At 37.7% G+C, this 18,793-nt stretch overlaps 1 non-coding gene across 1 annotated transcript; it reads left to right on the top strand.

Annotated features, from left to right (window-relative positions):
• The first annotated feature begins 13,785 nt into the window (after positions 1-13,785).
• LOC148565377 (small nucleolar RNA R71) lies at positions 13,786-13,889 on the top strand. Its single transcript, XR_015884755.1, has one exon. It is a non-coding gene; the product is annotated as a small nucleolar RNA R71 (small nucleolar RNA).
• Positions 13,890-18,793: the final 4,904 nt, after the last annotated feature.

Below are 18,793 nucleotides of genomic sequence, written 5' to 3'. Positions count from 1 at the left end.
TTCTTGTCCTTCTTTATTCTTAGCATGAGGACATGCTTGGTTTAAGTGTGGGGAGATTTGATAAACCCCAATTTTGTGGTTTATCTTGTGCTTAATTTGGGGGATTTTATCACCTTTTCCCACATTTATTCAACGAAATAGCATGGTTTTATAATTCTCCCTAAATTTGTGCTTAAGTGTGAAAACATGCTTTTTAGGCCTTAAAATAGCTAAATTTAACTCACTTTAATTCCATTCGATGCCTTGATATGTTTGTTGAGTGATTTCAGATTCATAAGGCAAGTATTGGATGGAAGAAGTGAGGAGAAAAGCATGCAAAGTGGGAGAACTCATGAAGAAATGAAGGAACCGCAAAGCTGTCAAGCCTGACCTCTTCGCACTCAATCGACCATAACTTGAGCTACAGAGGTCCAAATGAGGCGGTTCTAGTTGCGTTAGAAAGCTAACATCTAGGGCTTCAAAATGATATAAATTTTTCTATATTTGCTTCGCGTTTATGGACGCTCACGTGCACTGTACATGTGCGCGCCGATGGAGCAGCGTGATTCACTAAAGTGAAATCGTGGCCAGCGATTTGTAGCTCATTTTGGGCCCAATCCAACTCATTTCTGATGCTATTGAACCCAAGGATTGAGGGGAGAATGAACCAAGTAGTCATAGTTTAGTTTTCATCATGTTTTAGGGTAGAATTCTAGAGAGAGAAGCTCTCCCTTCTCTTTAGAATTTAGGGTAGTTTAGGTTTAATTTTCTCAAATCCAATTTTTAATCCTTGTTTTGATTTCAATTCTCTTTATATTTTAGTGTTCTATTGTCTTAATCTTCTTAGTCTCTCTTGTTAATTTCTTATTTTTCTCTCTTTTATATTGATGAACCATTGTTGGATCTTAATTTTCTTTAATGCAATTTTATGTTTCCATGCTCTTCTATGTTTATCTTCATTGTTATTGTTGATTGCTTGCTTATGATAGTTATGGGTTACCTTCAATTCTTGCATTTGGTGATGTTTACTTTTCTTGCATTCTAGCTGTTTGATAAAATGTTTCCTCTAGTTTTTGAGTAGTTTTTTTTACTCTTGGCCTAGGCTAAGGGAATTGAGTGACCTTGAGTCATTGGGTCTCATTGAATTGGTGATTTAAGAACCCTTGGTGGTCAATTTGATACCCATTGACACTAACCCACTACTAATCCAATTAGTAGATAGGTTGGGACTTATGGGTTGATATTGATTAAGCCATTTGATATACTTCAAGTATAGTAGTAAACTTAATGAGCTTGGTTCCTCATAATTATCAATATTTGGTTTGTAGACAAGGATGGTGATCTCAATTACCTATGTCTAGCCAAGAGTTCTTTTCCTTTATTTTATTAGTTCTTGTCATTTAATTTCTTGCCATTTACTTTCTTGCAAAAATATAAAAATCAAACCCCTTCGTTCTTCATAGCCAATAATTGAGCATTTTATTGCAATTCCTTGTGAGACGACCTGGAGTCTAAATACTTCGATTAATTCTTATTGGGGTTTGTACTTGTGACAATACCAAATTTAGTTTGATTTGCAGATTGACTATTGGTTTGGACTATACTAACAACGGAAATATTTTGTGCAATTCTGAACTAGTATAAATCTTTGCATCAGTAAGCGTCACCCACGCGTACGCGTGGGTGGTCTGAAAGCGAAGTGGCGCGCACGCGTCAAGGACGCGTACGCTTGAGTGATTTTGTGCCTCTAGCACAGTTCCATCGCAAGGGCAGCATAACTCTCGGGTCAGCACGCTTTTACGCCGATTTTCATGCCCACACGTACGCGTCACTGACGCTTACGCGTGGGTTAAACTTTCTACAGGGGACGCGTACGCGTGGTGTACGCGTACGCGTAGTGTGGCTTGTGCACCACGCACCCCTTCCGTGCGTCTCTCGCGTAACTCTCTGTTCGATTGCGCATACACATACGACGCGCGCGCGTCGTGAACGCTTGTGCGTCGATCCCTTTTTTATGCAACATGCAGAATGGAGAATGCAGATGCTGATGCAGACATTATGAATGAACACTAAGAAAAACAAAATAAAATAAAACTAAGATTGAAAAAGAACGATCATACCATGGTGGGTTGGCTCCCACTTAGCACTTTTAGTTAGTGTCCTTAAGTTGGACATTTGGTGAGCCCCTTGTTATGGTGGCTTGTGCTTGAACTCATCTAGGAAGCCCCACCAGTGTTTGTAATTCCAATAGCCTCTGGGATCCCACACTAGTTGCATAAAGCCTTCTAGCAAGTTAAAACAAGTGACAAGGCCCCAAGAGTGTTGATTGTCTGAATGAATTCTGGTGTCCCAAACCTTGCTTTTGCACCCGTCTTCTTGTTGATCATCATTTTTCCACTTGGGTGGTGAGGAATTGGAATTCTCACTGAGACATCCAAATAGCTTCCTAGACCCATTCAGTTGAGAATTATACCAACCTTTGTACTTCAATTTGGAGCATGCAACCATATTGAACCTTGCATGACAACTAATACCACTAACCAGCTGCCTCTTGTTCTTATAGCCACAAAGAGCTCTAAGTTGCCCATCCGTCTCAACCAAAGCATATTCAAGTGGGCTAATTAAGCTTAGAGATGAAAGGTTTACCCACTTGAATGAAGGAATGGATGGTGATGGCTTTATGGGAGAGGTCTCCAACAACTTTGGCAAGGTAATTTCCAGCTCTATTCCCTTGAGCTCTTCCTTGACAACTTCCACCTCTTTGCAAGCTTCTTCAATTTCAACCTCTTCCTCTTGGTAGCTTTCTTCCAATTTAATCTCTTCTTCACTACTTACCAAGGGCATGGGAGGTTGTGCTTCTTCTTCTTTAATCTCCATCTATTGATTAACCTCTGCAAAGTCTTCAACCATGATATGCCTTGGAGGTTGTACACCCTCCTCAGCGTCAACATCAAACACCTTGGAAGGAGGCTCTATGACTGGACTTTCCCATGGAGGTTCCGCATCTCCCAAGTCTTCAACCACTCCCTTTAGGGCCTCCTCTAGCTTCTTATGAAGTATGAGATCCATTTCGTTCCTAAGACGATCCCTCTTCTCTTGTTCCATGTCAGTAGCATAATTGGGATCATGTTGCTCTTGGATTAATGGATGTGGGTGCTCTTCCATGGAGGGTGGTGATGGGATGGGGAGATCATTATGTGGTGGTTCAACACTCTCCATCTTTTTCACTTGTTGCTCAACACACTCATCTGTGGGAATGCTTTGTTCATTGCATGAGTCTCTTGGGCCAAACTTTTGATGGATGGTTGCTTGAAGTTGATCCATTGCTTCCTTGAGATGATCCCTTGACTCTTGTCTAGCTTGAATAACAGGATTAGGATCATATGGCTCTTGGATTGATGGATATGGACATGGTATATATAGAGGTGGTGGTTCTTGGGAATAGTTGGGTTGGAATTGGGGTGGATCTATGTACGGCTCATAAGGCTCATAGGGTGGTTGATATGGTGGATAAGGGTTAGGGTCATATGGAGGGAATGGTAAAAAGGGACTTGTGAGTGTGGTGGTTCAAAGTTATGTTAAGGAGGGGGTTCATAGGCATATGGTGGGGCTTGTTGGTAACCACAAGGGGGTCCACCATATTCATCATATTGGTATGCACCCTAGAATGGCTCTTGACCATAGTAATTTGGTGGAGGTTGGTTGTCACGAGAAGGTCCACCATAACTATTGTCTTGGTATGCATCATATAATGGTTGTTGGTTATAGCGCATTGGAGGGAGTTGTTGCCAAAAGGGTTGATCAAATCCTCGTGACTCCTCCCATCTTTGACTATTCCAACCTTGATGCTTGTTCTTATTATAGCGCCCATTCCCTACAACAACATTGGAACCAAATTCATAGCAACAGGGGTGAGAATTCATAGTAGCTAATAATAAAAAAAATTAAAAACAAAAACAAATAAACAAGCAAAAGAAAATATTTACAAAAACCAATAATAAGGCAAACATTTGCAATTCACCGGCAACGGCGCCATTTTTTGACAAACGGATTTCTGCTAGTAAAGAATTTCACAAATAAGTTCTCGTTGCTAGTATAGTTTCTAAACCAACAAAGAATCCTTTCGTACAAAAACTTGTTTGTCACTAAAGCAAACCCAATAAAAAAAGAAATCGAAATATTTAAATCTCTGGTCGTCTCTCAATGAATTGCAGGGAGGTGTATTTATTATTGGTTATGAGATAGTATATTTTTGGGTTTTTGAAATAAGGAACAAGGAAAAGTAAATTGCAAGAATTAAAGTAATAACTAATAAAGCTCTTAGCAAGGTATGAGAACTGGAAATCCTATCCTAGTTATCCTTATCATTTGTGATGAGAATTGTTCATTACTCCCACCTAGTTAACCCTTACTAAATAAAGGAAAGTCAAATGGACTAATCAATTTGATTCCTCAAGTCCTAGTTAACTCCTAAGGAAAGACTAGCTTTAGAGGAATCCAAATCAACCAACAAATTCCAATTATCAATCAACAAAGGAGTTTGATAACTCAAGTGTCACCAATTACTCTATTCAAGCTAAGAATGTAAAAAGATAAATAAAATCATAAATCTGAAATACCTCAAATTGAATTAAATAGAAATTCAAATCTAACATGAAGAATTTATAAACCAATTTGGGAACATAAGTAAATAACAAGAGAAATAGATAAACCAAAGTACTAGAATAAATAAAAGTAGAAGAGAAATTAAATTAAAGGAACATTGAACCTGGAATGGAGAAGAAGTGAACCTAACCTAAGAGAAATCCTAAATCCTAAAACCTAGAAATTATTGTCTGATGAATGAATGATTTGATTCTCCCACTATGTAGCCTCTAATTTTTGTTTTATGGGCCAAAAACTGGGTCAAAAACAGCCCAGAAATCGCCCCAGCACGCGGCACTATCACGCGTACGCGTGGATTGAATTTTCTCCAAGTTACGTGTGCGCGTGATCCACACGCGCGTGTCACCTAACAGCGTGGCAACTATGGAAAATTAAATATCATTTCGAAGCCCCGGATGTTAGCATTCCAACGCAACTGGAACCGCCTCATTTGGACCTTTGTAGCTCAAGTTATGGTCAGTTAAGTACGAAGAGGTCAGGCTGGACAGCTTAGGCAATTCCTTCAATTTCTTGTATTCCTTCCACTTTTGCATGCTTCCTTTCCATCCTCTAAGCCATTCCTGCCCTGTAATCTCTGAAAACACTTAACACACATATCATGACATCAAATGGTAATAAGAGAGGATTAAAATTAGCGAAATTACGACCAAAGAAACATGTTTTCAATCATAGCATAGAATTAGGAAGGAAAATGTAAAACATGCAAATTATATGAATAAGTGTGAATTTAGTGGATAAAATCCACTCAGTTAAGTACAAAATGTACCACGAAATAGTGTCACATCAGGCTCATAGGCATATGGTGGTGGTTCTTGAAAGTCACAATGGGATTCACCATAGCCATTTGATCGGTAAGCATCATAGAATGGCTCTTGTTCATAGTGCATTGGTGGAGGTTGTTGCCATGAAGATTGATCATATGCATATGGTTCGTCCCACCTTTGATCATCCCATCCTTGATACACATCTTCATTGTAGCCCTCATTTCCTACAACATAGTTAGAACCAAACTCATAGCCAAAATGAGAATTCATAATGAAAAGAGAAAATAAGAACAAAAGCTAAAAAGGAGTAATGAAACGAAATCCTAAAACTAGCAAAAACTAGCAAGAAATCCAAAAATTAAGCTATTCACAATATTCACATATATACAATAACCAATAACATAACACCATTGCAACTTCCCAGCAACGTCTCCATTTTGATGATTGGAATATTGATGGCATAGAAATTTACTAATGAAATCTCATTGCAAGTATAGTTTCTAAACCAATCAATAATCCTTTCATACAAAAATTTGTTTGTCAGAAGTACAAACCCCTAAAATCTATAAACCGAAGTATTTAAACCTCAGGTCGTTCTCCCTAGGAATTGCAATAAAGTGTCCTTATTATTGTTTATGAGTTATGTTTGGGGTTTTGATAAGAGACATGAAAGATAAATGGCAAGAAAGTAAACTAATAGCTAAAAAGGTCTTGGCAAGGTTTGGTGGTCAAGGATCTCTATCCCTATCACTAACCACAACATGAGAATTGGCAAGGATCAATCCCATTAAATCATCCTCTAACTAGTAGTAAAGGAAAATCAAATGAGCTATATTAATCCAAGTCCATAAGTCCTAACTCTTCACTAATTCAATTAGTGAGAATTTGAGTCAATGGCTCCCAATCATCAATTACTTGGACATTAGTAACTCAAGAGTTCCTAAGTTACCTTCCCAAGCCAAAAGCACTAAAATCTACTCTAACATCCTTCCAAGAATTTTATCAAACACTTGGAGAGCATAAAAGGAAAGCATAGTAAAATTGCAAGAAAAGTAAATCTACACTACTCAATTGCACGGAATTAAACAACAACAAAGCAATTCAACAATAAAGGAACATGAATCATAATTTGCATTAAAAGAGAAATAGAAGAAACAAAAATGCATCAACATAAAAGTAGAGAATTACATGAATTAAATGCTAAACTAGAGAGAGGAGAAGTAGAAGAAGAAGAATTACAAAAGGAAATGTAAATCTAAGCATGAAATTAACCTAGATCTAAGAAATTCTAATCTAGATCTAACCTAATCCTAATTCTAGAGAGAAGTGAGAACTTCTCTCTCTAGAAACTAATTTTCCCTCCAAAACTAAAACTAAAACTAATTGGTAACTAATTGTATCATCCCTCTTCAATCCTTGGGTTAAATAGCATCAGAAATGAGTTAGATTGGGCCCAAAATGCTTCAGAAATCGCTGGCCACGAGTTGCACTTTAGTGAGTCACGTGCAACATCGGTGCATATGCGTACAGTGCGCGTGCGCATCCCTAAACACGATGAAATTATAACAAACTTTATATCATTTTGAAGCCCTAGATGTTAGATTTCCAACGCAACTAGAACTGCCTCATTTGGACCTCTGTAGCTCAAGTTATGATCGATTAAGTGCGAAGAGGTCGGGCTTGACAGCTTTGCGATTCCTTCATTTCTTCATGACTTCTCCATTTCTACATGCTTTTTCTTCATTCCCTCAATCCAATCTTTGCCTCTTAAACCTGAAATCACTTAACAAACATATCAAGGCATCTAATGGAATCAAGGTGAATTAAATCTAACTATTTTAAGACCTAAAAAGCATGTTTTCACTCTTAAGCACAATTAAAGGAGAATTTACAAAACCATGCTATTTCATTGGATACACGGGAGAAAAGTTGACAAAGCCCTTTAAATTCAACACAAGATAAACCCTAAAAATGGGGTTTATCAGTCATAATCTCCTTTATAGGGCTTACCTTGATTGTCTTCACCACCATGAATTTAGGACTTGGTTGTTGTATGATAGGTGGTGTGTACCTATCATCAAGAACTTATTTAATTAGTGGTTCAAGAAACTTACCCTCTATGCCTTTTTCTGCTTCTTTTTCAGTGGACAAGCTCTTCACGAATGTAGCAGAGAGAGGTCTTTGCTTCGAAACCTCATCAAAAGGAATATTGATTTGCAACTACTTAGAGACTTCCAAGGGTTGTGAGTAGTGCTCGTCCTTGGTCTTCTTCTGGGTCTTCTAAGGGTGTGGTACTTCAGGCTTTCTTCCCATAAGAGGGGCGTGTAACAGTGTGCTTCTGGCCTCTTCTCGGGTCTTTTCTTCATTTAGTTCCTCAACAGTATGTACCACTTTAGGCTCAGCCTCCTTGGTCCTGATGAGGGCCTTACACACTTCTTCTGGATTCAACTCCATGTCACTAGGAAGAGTGTTAGGAGATCTTTGAAGTTTCTGAGGCTATGACAGTTTGGCTCTGTACTCTGGGGCCTTGGGTAATGCAGGATGAGTGTCCAGAGTAACTAGAAAGGGATTGTCAGGATGTCTAGGGGGGATGTCATCTGAACTGGCGCTTATGCCTCCCCCCTCTAGGCATTCAACGCCACTGCTGGTCCTTTCCTGGCATTGAACGCCAGGGCCAGTGCCATCCCTCTCTGGGTGTTCAATGCCCCTCATGGTGCCCTGGGTTACTGCTTGTTCATCTTCTAACGTTTCCTCTTGAGGAAAGTTATTGGTGCACGAAATTATGATCACACTTTTCACAACTCCGCACAATTAACCAGCAAGTGCACTGGGTCGTCCAAGTAATACCTTACGTGAGTAAGGGTCGATCCCATGGAGATTGTTGGCTTGAAGCAAGCTATGGTCATCCTGTAAATCTTAGTCAGGTGGATTCAAATGGTTATGAGGTTTTGATAATTAAAAGATAAATAAAACATAAAATAAAATAAAGATACTTATGTAATTCATTGGTGGAAATTTCAGATAAGCATTTGGAGATGATTTTTTGCTTCTGAACCTCTGCTTTCCTATAGTCTTCTTCCAATCATGTGTGCTCCCTTCCATGGCAAGCTGTACGATCCTCTCAGATGAAAAATACCAGGTACAGTTTCTGCACGGCTAATCAACTGTCAGATTTCTCGTCTCGGATGAAAAATACCAGGTACAGCTACTGCACGGCTAATCATCTGTCGGTTCTCACTAGCGTCGAAATAAGATCTCTCTATCCTTTTTGCACACTGTCACTGCACCCAACATTCGCGAGTTTGAAGCTCGTCACAATCATCCCTTCCCAAATCCTACTCGGAATACCACAATCAAGGTTTAGGCTTTCCGGATCTCAGGAATGCTGCCAATTGGTTCTAGCCTATACCACGAAGGTTCTAATCTCACGGACTCGGTCCATGGATTAGAGATCCAAGAGAATATACTCCAGCTGTCGTCCAATGACTACGTTGAACATCATGTAGACCGCTTGTGGTTGTCAGGTACGCGGATCTTGGCTAAGCGAGTAACGAAGATAGTGGGTGATTATCACGAGTCACCCCTTCATTCTGACTTAACTGAATTAAGTATGAGAGTATATCTTGGAGAAGAAGTAAGCGTGAATTGAAAGAGAAACAATAGTACTTGCATTAATTCATGAAGAACAGTAGAGCTCCACACCTTAATCTATGAGGTGTAGAAACTCCACCGTAGAAAATACATAAGAGAGAAAGGTCTAGGCATAGGCGAATGGCCAGCCTCCAAAAGTCTAAGGACTAAATGTCCAGATCTCCATATACAATAGTAAAAAGTGCTATTTATACTAAACTAGTTACTAGGGTTTACAGAAAATAAGTAACTAAGTGCAGATAGTGCTAAAATCCACTTCTGGGGCCCACTTGGTGTGTGCTTGGGATGAGCATTGAGCTTTACACGTACATAGGCTATTTCTAGAGTTAAACACCAGCTTGGATGCCAGTTTGGGCGTTTAACTCCAGTTCTGGTGCCAGTTCTGGCGTTTTACGCCAGAAAAGGGTCTCTGGTGGGCGTTTGAATGCCAGTTTGGGCCATCAAATCTCAGGCAAAGTATGGACTATTATACATTGCTGGAAAGCCCAAGATGTCTACTTTCCAACGCAATTAAGAGAGCGCTAATTAGGATTCTGTAGCTCCAGAAAATCCACTTCATGTGTAGGAGGTTCAGAATCCAACAGCATCTGCAGTCCTTTCTCAACCTCTAAATCAAATTTTTGCTCAGGTCTCTCAATTTCAGCCAGAAAATACCTAAAATCACAAAAAAAATACACAAAGTCGTAGTAAAGTCCAGAAATGTGATTTTTGCATAAAAACTAATAAAAATATAATAAAAAGTAACTAAAACATACTAAAAACTATGTAAAAATAATGCCAAAAAGGGTATAAATTATCCGCTCATCACAACACCAAACTTAAATTGTTGCTTGTCCCCAAGCAACTAAAAATAAAATAGGATAAAAAGAAGAGAATATACAATAAATTTCAAAAATATCAATGAAGATTAGTTTCAATTAGATGAGCGGGACTAGTAGCTTTTTGCTTATGAACAGTTTTGGCATCTCACTTTATCCTTTGAAGTTCAGAATGATTGGTATCCATAGGAACTCAGAATTCAGATAGTGTTATTGATTCTCCTAGTTCAGTATGTTGATTCTTGAACACAACTACTTTATGAGTCTTGGCCGTGACCCTAAGCATTTTGTTTTCCAGTATTACCACCGGATACATAAATGCCACAGGCACATAACTAGGTGAACCTTTTCAGATTGTGACTCAGCTTTGCTAGAGTCCCCAGTTAGAGGTTCCCAGAGTTCTTAAGCACACTCTTTTTTGCTTTGGACCACGACTTTAACCGCTCAGTCTCAAGCTTTTCACTTGACACCTTCACGCCACAAGCATATGGTTAGGGACAGCTTGATTTAGCCGCTTAGGCCAGGATTTTATTCCTTTGGGCCCTCCTATCCATTAATGCTCAAAACCTTGGATCCTTTTTACCCTTGCCTTTTTGTTTAAAGGGTTACTAGCTTTTTTTGCTTGCTTTTTCTTTTTCTTTCTTTTTTTTCTTTATTTTTTTGCCATTTTTTCCGCAAGCTTTGTGTTTTTCACTGCTTTTTCTTGCTTCAAGAATCAATTTTATAATTTTTCAGATTATCAATAACATTTCTCCTTTTTCATTATTCTTTCAAGAGCCAACAATTTTAACATTCATAAACTTCACTATCAAAAATATACACTATTCAAGCATTCATTCAGAAAACAAAAAGTATTGCCATCACATCAAAATAATTAAACTATTTTCATGATAGAATTCGAAATTCATGTACTTCTTTTTCTTTTTCAGAAAATATTTTCATTTAAGAAAGGTGAAAGATTCATGGAACATTCATAGCTTTAAGACATAGACACTAAACACTAATAATCATGTAATAAAGACACAAACATAGTCAAAACATAAAGCATAAAAACCGAAAACAGAAAAGAAAATAAACAAGGAGATTAAAGAACGGGTCCACCTTAGTGATGGCGGCTAGTTCTTCCTCTTGAAGATCCTATGGAGTGCTTGAGCTCCTCAATGTCTCTTCCTTGCCTTTGTTGCTTCTCTCTCGTGGCCTTTTGGTCCTCTCTGATTTCATGGAGGATAATTGAGTGCTCTTGTTGAGGTCCATGAGTGGGCTCTCTTGTTTGCTCCATCCTCTTTCTAGTGTTGGGCTTTTGAGACGAATCTCTCCATCTCCCATGACTCGAAGTTGGAAGTAACTGCCTTCCCTTTCCTCTTTCTAGAGGTTTCTCCGGCCTTAGGTGTCATTAATGGTTATGGAAAAACAAAAAGCAGAGCTTTTTCCACACCAAACTTAAAAGGTTTGCTCGTCCTCGAGCAAAATAGGATAGACGGGAGTAGAAGAAGAATGATGCAATTAATTTTGAAAACTTATTACTGTATGCAAGAGAAATTAAAAAGAGTTGAAAAGAATTTGAAAGGATATGTAAGTTTTTAAAATGTTTTTGGAAGGAATTGAAAAGAATTGAAAAAGAATTAAAAGGAATTGGAAAGATTATTAATTTTTTTTTGAAATAGAAATTGAAAGATGAACGTTTAAAATATGTTTGATTCAAAAAATTATGAATCAAAACATGAAAAATTGAAAAAAAAATTGAATTGGAAACAAAATTACCTCCCTTGTGTCATCCTGGCGTTAAACGCCCAGAATGCTATCCATTATGGCGTTTAACGTCCACTTGACTGCCTCTTTGGGCATTTAACGCCCAGCTAGATACCCTGGCTGGCGTTAAACGCCAGGAATCCTTCTTTACTGGGCATTTTTCTGAACGCCCAAAATGCTGCCATTTATGGCGTTAAACGCCCAGAATGCTGCCCATTCTGGCACTTAACGCCCAGAATACTGCCTGCATGGGCGTTAAACGCCCATTCTGCTATCCTTACTGGCGTTTAAATGCCAATAAGCCTATCCTCAAAGGTGTGCTATTTTTTATGCTATTTTTGATTTCGCTTTAATTCTGCAGCTGTTTTTATGATTCCGCATGATCATCAACCTAAAAAAAACATAACATGGCAATGGAAAATAAATGTCTATAAAAAAATAAATATAATTAAATAACATTGGGTTGCCTCGTAATAAGCGCTTCTTTAATGTCAATAGCTTGACAGTGAGCTCTTAGAGAGCTTCACAGATACTCAGAGCTTAATGGTAGCCTCCCAACACCAAACTTAAAAGTTGAGTGTGGGGGTTCTGTTTGACTCTGTATTGAGAGAAGCTTTTCATGCTTCCTCTCCATGGTTACAGAAGAAGATACTTGAAACTTAAACACAAGGTAGTCCTTATTCAATTGAAGGATAAACTCTCCTCTGTCCACATCAATCACAGCCCTTGCTGTGGCTAGGAAGGGTCTTCCAAGGATAATGGATTCATCCTCATCCTTCCCAGTGTCTAGGATTATGAAATCAACAGGGATGTACAAGCCTTCAACCTTCACTAAGACATCCTCTACAAGTCCATAAGCCTGTTTCATTGATTTGTCTGCCATCTCTAGTGAGATTCTTGCAGCTTGTACCTCAAAGATCCCTAGTTTCTCCATTACAGAGAGCGGCATGAGGTTTATTCTTGACCCAAGGTCATACAGAGCCTTCTCAAAGGTCATGGTGCCTATGGTACAAGGTACTAAGAACTTTCTGGGATCCGGTTTCTTCTGAGGTAATTTCAGTTGAACCAAGGGATTCAGTTCATTGATGAGCAATGGAGGTTCATCCTCCCAAGTCTCATTACCAAATAGCTTGGCATTCAGCTTCATGATTGCTCCTAGATACCAAGCAACTTGCTCTTCAGCAATATCTTCATCCTCTTCAGAGGAAGAATACTCATCAGAACTCATGAATAGCAACAGTAAGTTCAGTGGGATCTCTATAGTCTCTATATGAGCCTCGAATTCATTTGGTTCCTCATTAGGGAACTCCTTAGTGGTCAGTGGACGTCCATTGAGGTCTTCCTCACTGGAAATCACTGCCTCTTCCTCCTCTATAGGTTCGGCCACTTTGGATATAGTTATGGCCTTGCACTTTCTTTTGGGATTCTCTTCTATATTGCTTGGGAGAGTACTAGGAGGAGTTTCAGTAACTCTTTTACTCAACTGACCCACTTGTGCCTCCAGATTTCTAATGGAGGACCTTGTTTCAGTCATGAAACTGTGAGTGGTCTTCGTTAGATCAGAGACTATGGTTGCTAAGTCAGAGAGGCTCTGCTTAGAATTCTCTGTCTGTTGCTGAGAAGATGATGGAAAAGGCTTCCTATTGCCAAACCTATTTTTCCCACCATTGTTATTATTGAAGCCTTGATTAGGCTTTTGCTGATCCTTCCATGAGAAATTAGGATGATTCCTCCATGAAAGATTATAGGTGTTTCCATAGGATTCTCCCATGTAATTCACCTCTTCCATTGCAGGATTCTTAGGGTCATAAGCTTCTCCTTCAGAGGAGGCTTCTTTAGTACTGCCGGATGCAGCTTGCATTTCAGTTAGATTCTTAGAAATCATATTAACTTGCTGAGTCAATATTTTGTTCTGAGCCAGTATCGCATTTAGAGTATCAATCTCAAGAACTCCTTTCTTCTGAGTCATCCCATTATTCACAGGATTTCTTTCAGAAGTATACATGAACTGGTTATTTGCATCCATCTCAATGAGTTCCTAGGCTTCTACAGGGGTTTTCTTCAGATGAAGAGATCTACCAGCAAAGTGGTCCAATGACATCTTGGACAATTCAGACAGACCATCATAGAATATACATAAGATGCTCCATTCTGAAAGTATGTCAGAAGGACACCTTCTGATTAATTGCTTGTATCTTTCCCAATCTTCATAGAGGGATTCACCTTCCTTCTGTCTGAAGGTTTAGACTTCTACTCTAAGCTTGCTCATCTTTTGAGGTGGAAAGAATTCGGCCAAGAAAGCATTGACCAACTTTTCCCAAGAGTTCAGGCTTTCTTTAGGTTGTGAGTCCAACCATATCCTAGCTCTGTCTCTTACAGCAAAGGGGAAAAGCATAAGTCTGTAGACCTCGGGATCAACCCCATTAGTCTTAACAGTGTCACAGATTTGCAGGAATTCAGCTAAGAACTGATGAGGATCTTCCAATGGAAGTCCATGAAACTTCCAATTCTGCTGCATTAGAGAAACTAATTGAGGCTTAAACTCAAAGTTGTTTACTCCAATTATAGGAATTGAGATGCTTCTTCCATAGAAGTCGGAAGTTGGTGCAGTAAAGTCACCAAGCATATTCCTTGCATCTCCACCATTGTTGTTGGGTTCGGCTGATATGTCTTCTTCTCTTTCGAAAATTTCTGTAAAGTCCTCTCCAGAGTATTGTGCTTTAGCTTCTCTTAACTTCCTCTTCAGAGTCCTTTTAGGTTCAGGATCAGCTGCAACAAGAATGTCTTTATCCCTGTTCCTGCTCAAATGAAAAAAGAAGAGAACAGAAAAGAAGAGGAATCCTCTATGTCACAGTATAGAGATTCCTTTATGTGTCAGAGGAAGAGAAGAATAGAAGAGTGAGGTAGAGAGAGAATAAGAAGAATTCGAACACATCGAGATGGAGAGGGTTCGAATTATGAGTAGAAAAAAAGTGTTAGTAAATAAATAAAATAAATAGAAAGAGATGAGAGAGAGAGAGAGAGAGAGAGTATTTGAATATTAATTAAAAGAAAAGAAAAATATTTTTGTTTTTATTTTAATTGTAAGTTAGAATTTGAAATTTAAGAAAAGAAATAAAATAAAATTAGAATTTAAAATAATTAGTTAATTAAAAAGAATTTTGAAAAAGTGGTCAGTTGTTTTCGAAAATGAGAAGTGAAAAAGTAGTTAAGTAATTTTCAATTTGATTTTATTTTTTTTGGGAAAAAAAAGATAAGAAATAGTAAACTTTTTAAAATTAAAACAAACAAGTCAAGTGGTTAATTGAAAAAGATTTGAAAATAAATTTGAAAAGATAAGAATTAGAAAAAGATTTTGAAATTAAATTTTGAAAAAGATATGATTGAAATTTATTTTGAAAAGGATTTGAAAAAGAAATTTAAAAAGATTTTATTTTTAAAATTAAGTTTGATGACTAGACTAACAAGAAACTAAAAGATATGATTCTAGAATTTAAAGATTGAACCTTTCTTAACAGGAAAGTAACAACATGAAATTTTTGAATCAAAACATTAACTATTAGTAAAGTTTTCAAAAATATGAAATAAAAATAAGAAAAAGATTTTGAAAATTTATTTTGAAGAATTTTCGAAAAACATGAAAGAAAAATGAAAAAGATTTGATTTTGAAAAAGATTTGAAAAGATAGAATTTTTAAATTGAAATTTTAGCTTGACTAACAAGAAACAACTAAATTTTAAAAATTTTTGACTAAGTCAACCTAAAATTTCAAAATTTATGAGTGAAATAAGGGAAAGATATTATTTTTTATGTTTTATTTTTTTGAATTAATGAAGAGAGAGAAAAACAACAAAATGACACTAGACATAAGAATTTAAGATCAAAACAAATTATGCATGCAAGAACACTTTGAATGTCAAGATGAACACCAAGAACACTTTGAAGATCATGATGAACATCAAGAACATATTTTTGAAAATTTTTAAGAAAAGAAACACATGCAAGATACCAAACTTAGAAACTTTTAATGTTTAGACACTATGAATTCGAAAATGCATATGAAAAACAGGAAAAGACATAAAACAAGAAAATATAAAGATCAAATAAAGAAAATCATCAAGAACACTTGAAGATCATGAAGAACATAATGCATGAATTTTCAAAAATTTTAAGAAAATAAAAAAAATGCAATTGACACCAAACTTAAAATTTAACACTAGACTCAAACAATAAACACAAAATTTTTTGGTTTTATGATTTTATTAAATATTTTTTTGTATTTTTTTGAAAATAAAAATAAAAAGCTTAAACATAAAATAAAATTACCCAATCTAAGCAACAAGATGAACCGTCAGTTGTCCAAACTCGAACAATCCCCGGCAACGGCGCCAAAAACTTGGTGCACGAAATTGTGATCACACTTTTCACAACTCCGCACAATTAACCAGCAAGTGCACTGGGTCGTCCAAGTAATACCTTACGTGAGTAAGAGTCGATCCCACGGAGATTGTCGGCTTGAAGTAAGCTATGGTCATCCTGTAAATCTTAGTCAGGCGGTTTCAAATGGTTATGAGGTTTTGATAATTAAAAGATAAATAAAACATAAAATAAAATAAAGATACCTATGTAATTCATTGGTGGGAATTTCAAATAAGCGTTTAGAGATGCTTTGTTGCTTCTGAACCTCTGCTTTCCTATAGTCTTCTACCAATCATGCGTGCTCCCTTCCATGGCAAGCTGTATGATCCTCTCGGATGAAAAATACCAGGTACGGTTTCTGCACGGCTAATCAACTGTCGGATTTCTCGTCTCGGATGAAAAATACCAGGTACAGCTACCGCACGGCTAATCATCTGTCGGTTCTCACTAGTGTCAGAATATGATCTCTCTATCCTTTTGCACACTGTCACTGCGCCCAACATTCGTGAGTTTGAAGCTCGTCACAGTCATCCCTTCCCAGATCCTAATCGGAATACCACAGACAAGGTTTAGACTTTCCGGATCTCAAGAATGCTGCCAATTGGTTCTAGCCTATACCATGAAGGTTCTAATCTCACGGACTCGGTCCGTGGATTAGAGACCTAAGAGAATATACTCCGGCTGTCGTCCAATGACTACGTTGAACATCATGTAGACCGCTTATGGTTGTTAGGCATGCGGATCTTGGCTAAGCGAGTAACGAAGATAGTGGGTGATTGTCACAGGTCACCCCTTCATTCTGACTTAACTGAATTAAGTACAAGAGTATATCTTGGAGAAGAAGTAAGCATGAATTGAAAGAAAAACAATAGTACTTGCATTAATTCATGAAGAACAGCAGAGCTCCGCACCTTAATCTTTGAGGTGTAGAAACTCCACCGTAGAAAATACATAAGAGAGAAAGGTATAGGCATGACCGAATGGCCAGCCTCCCAAAAGTCTAAGGACTAAACATCCAGAGCTCCATATACAATAGTAAAAAGTTCTATTTATACTAAACTAGTTACTAGGGTTTACAGAAAATAAGTAACTAAGTGCAGATAGTGCAGAAATCCACTTCTGGGGCCCACTTGGTGTGTGCTTGGACTGAGCATTGAGCTTTACACGTGCATAGGCCATTTCTAGAGTTAAACGCCAGCTTGGATGCTAGTTTAGGCGTTTAACTCCAGTTCTGGTGCCAGTTCTGGCGTTTTACGCCAAAAAAGGGTCTCTAGTGGGCGTTTGAACGCCAGTTTGGGCCATCAAATATGGAGAAAAGTATAGACTATTATACATTATTGGAAAGCCCAAGATGTCTACTTTCCAACACAATTAAGGGCGTGCCAATTGGACTTCTGTAGCTTCAGAAAATCCACTTCGCGTGCAGGACGGTCAGAATCCAACAGCATCTGCAGTCCTTTCTTAGCCTCTGAATCAGATTTTTGCTCAAGTCCCTCAATTTCAGCCAGAAAATACCTGAAATCATAGAAAAACACACAAACTCATAGTAAAGTCCAGAAATTTGATTTTTTCATAAAAACTAATAAAAAATATATTAAAAAGTAACTAAAACATACTAAAAACTATGTAAAAACAATGCCAAAAAGGGTATAAATTATCCGCTCATCAGTTACTACTCATATCACAAGGAGTATCTGGAGGAGCATTATGAACTTCAGCAACTTGACTCTGCATGCTACTTGATTGTTGAGTGCGAGTATACATTTGTTCCAATATAAGTTCGTACTCAGCAATCATTGTAGCTATAGTCTCCACTCCTTGAGCTTCTATCCAAAATAGAGTCACCTCAAATGAGTGTATGTACTGGTAAATTACAACCCTCTCAATGAGCTCCTGTGCCTCCTCAAGCGTCTTCTCCATGTGCAGAGAACCACCTGCAGAGTGATCCAGTGACCTTTTGGCCACCTCATACAGACCTTCATAGAAGATGTCTATCTTAACCCAATCTGAGAACATATCAGGGGGCAATTCCTTATCAACCACTTGTACCTCTCCCAAGCATCAAAGAGGGACTCGCTCTCTTCCTGCCTGAAAGTCTGAACATCTATCATTAACTTGATCAATCTTCCCGAGGGAGAGAATCTGTTCAGGAATTTGTTAACAAGCTTATCCCAAGTGTTCAAACTTTCTCTGGGTTCAGCATGCCACCAATCCAGTGCTTGACCCCTCACAGCAAATGGGAAGAGTATTAGCCTAGAGACTTCAGGGTCTATTCCATTGGTCTCTACAGTGTCACAGAACTGCAAAAATTCAGAGATAAATTTATTGGGGTCTTCCTGTGGGTGTCCATGAAACTAGCGATTTTGTTGCATTAGCATGATCAGGTCTATGCTGACCTTAAATTCATAGAAGTCAGGAATGGGAGCTGTGTAAGAGCCCAGAGTACTCCTGATTTGTGTATTCCATTTCGGATCCATAGTGACTTTGGTGTTCCTGCATATACAATTAAGTGACAAAAAAGTAGGAGTCTCTATATCAAAGTCCAAAGAACTCCCAGTGAGATATCCAAAAGAAACAAAAATTTTTATTTTTATTTTTATTTTTTTTTAAGAAAAAAATCGAAAATAATTAAAAAAATTAGAAAGAAAGGGTTTAAAAATTTTCAAAATCCTAGAAAAGAAAGAGAAAACACTAAAGGAACACCAAACTTTAAAATTTGAATTTAATTGAAAATAAGATAAAATAACA

This window comes from Arachis ipaensis, chromosome B5 (genome assembly GCF_059453495.1).
Source record: "Arachis ipaensis isolate K30076 ecotype BB chromosome B5, ASM5945349v1, whole genome shotgun sequence".
Taxonomy (NCBI): domain Eukaryota; kingdom Viridiplantae; phylum Streptophyta; class Magnoliopsida; order Fabales; family Fabaceae; genus Arachis; species Arachis ipaensis.
This window is presented reverse-complemented; position numbering and strand designations above follow the sequence as displayed.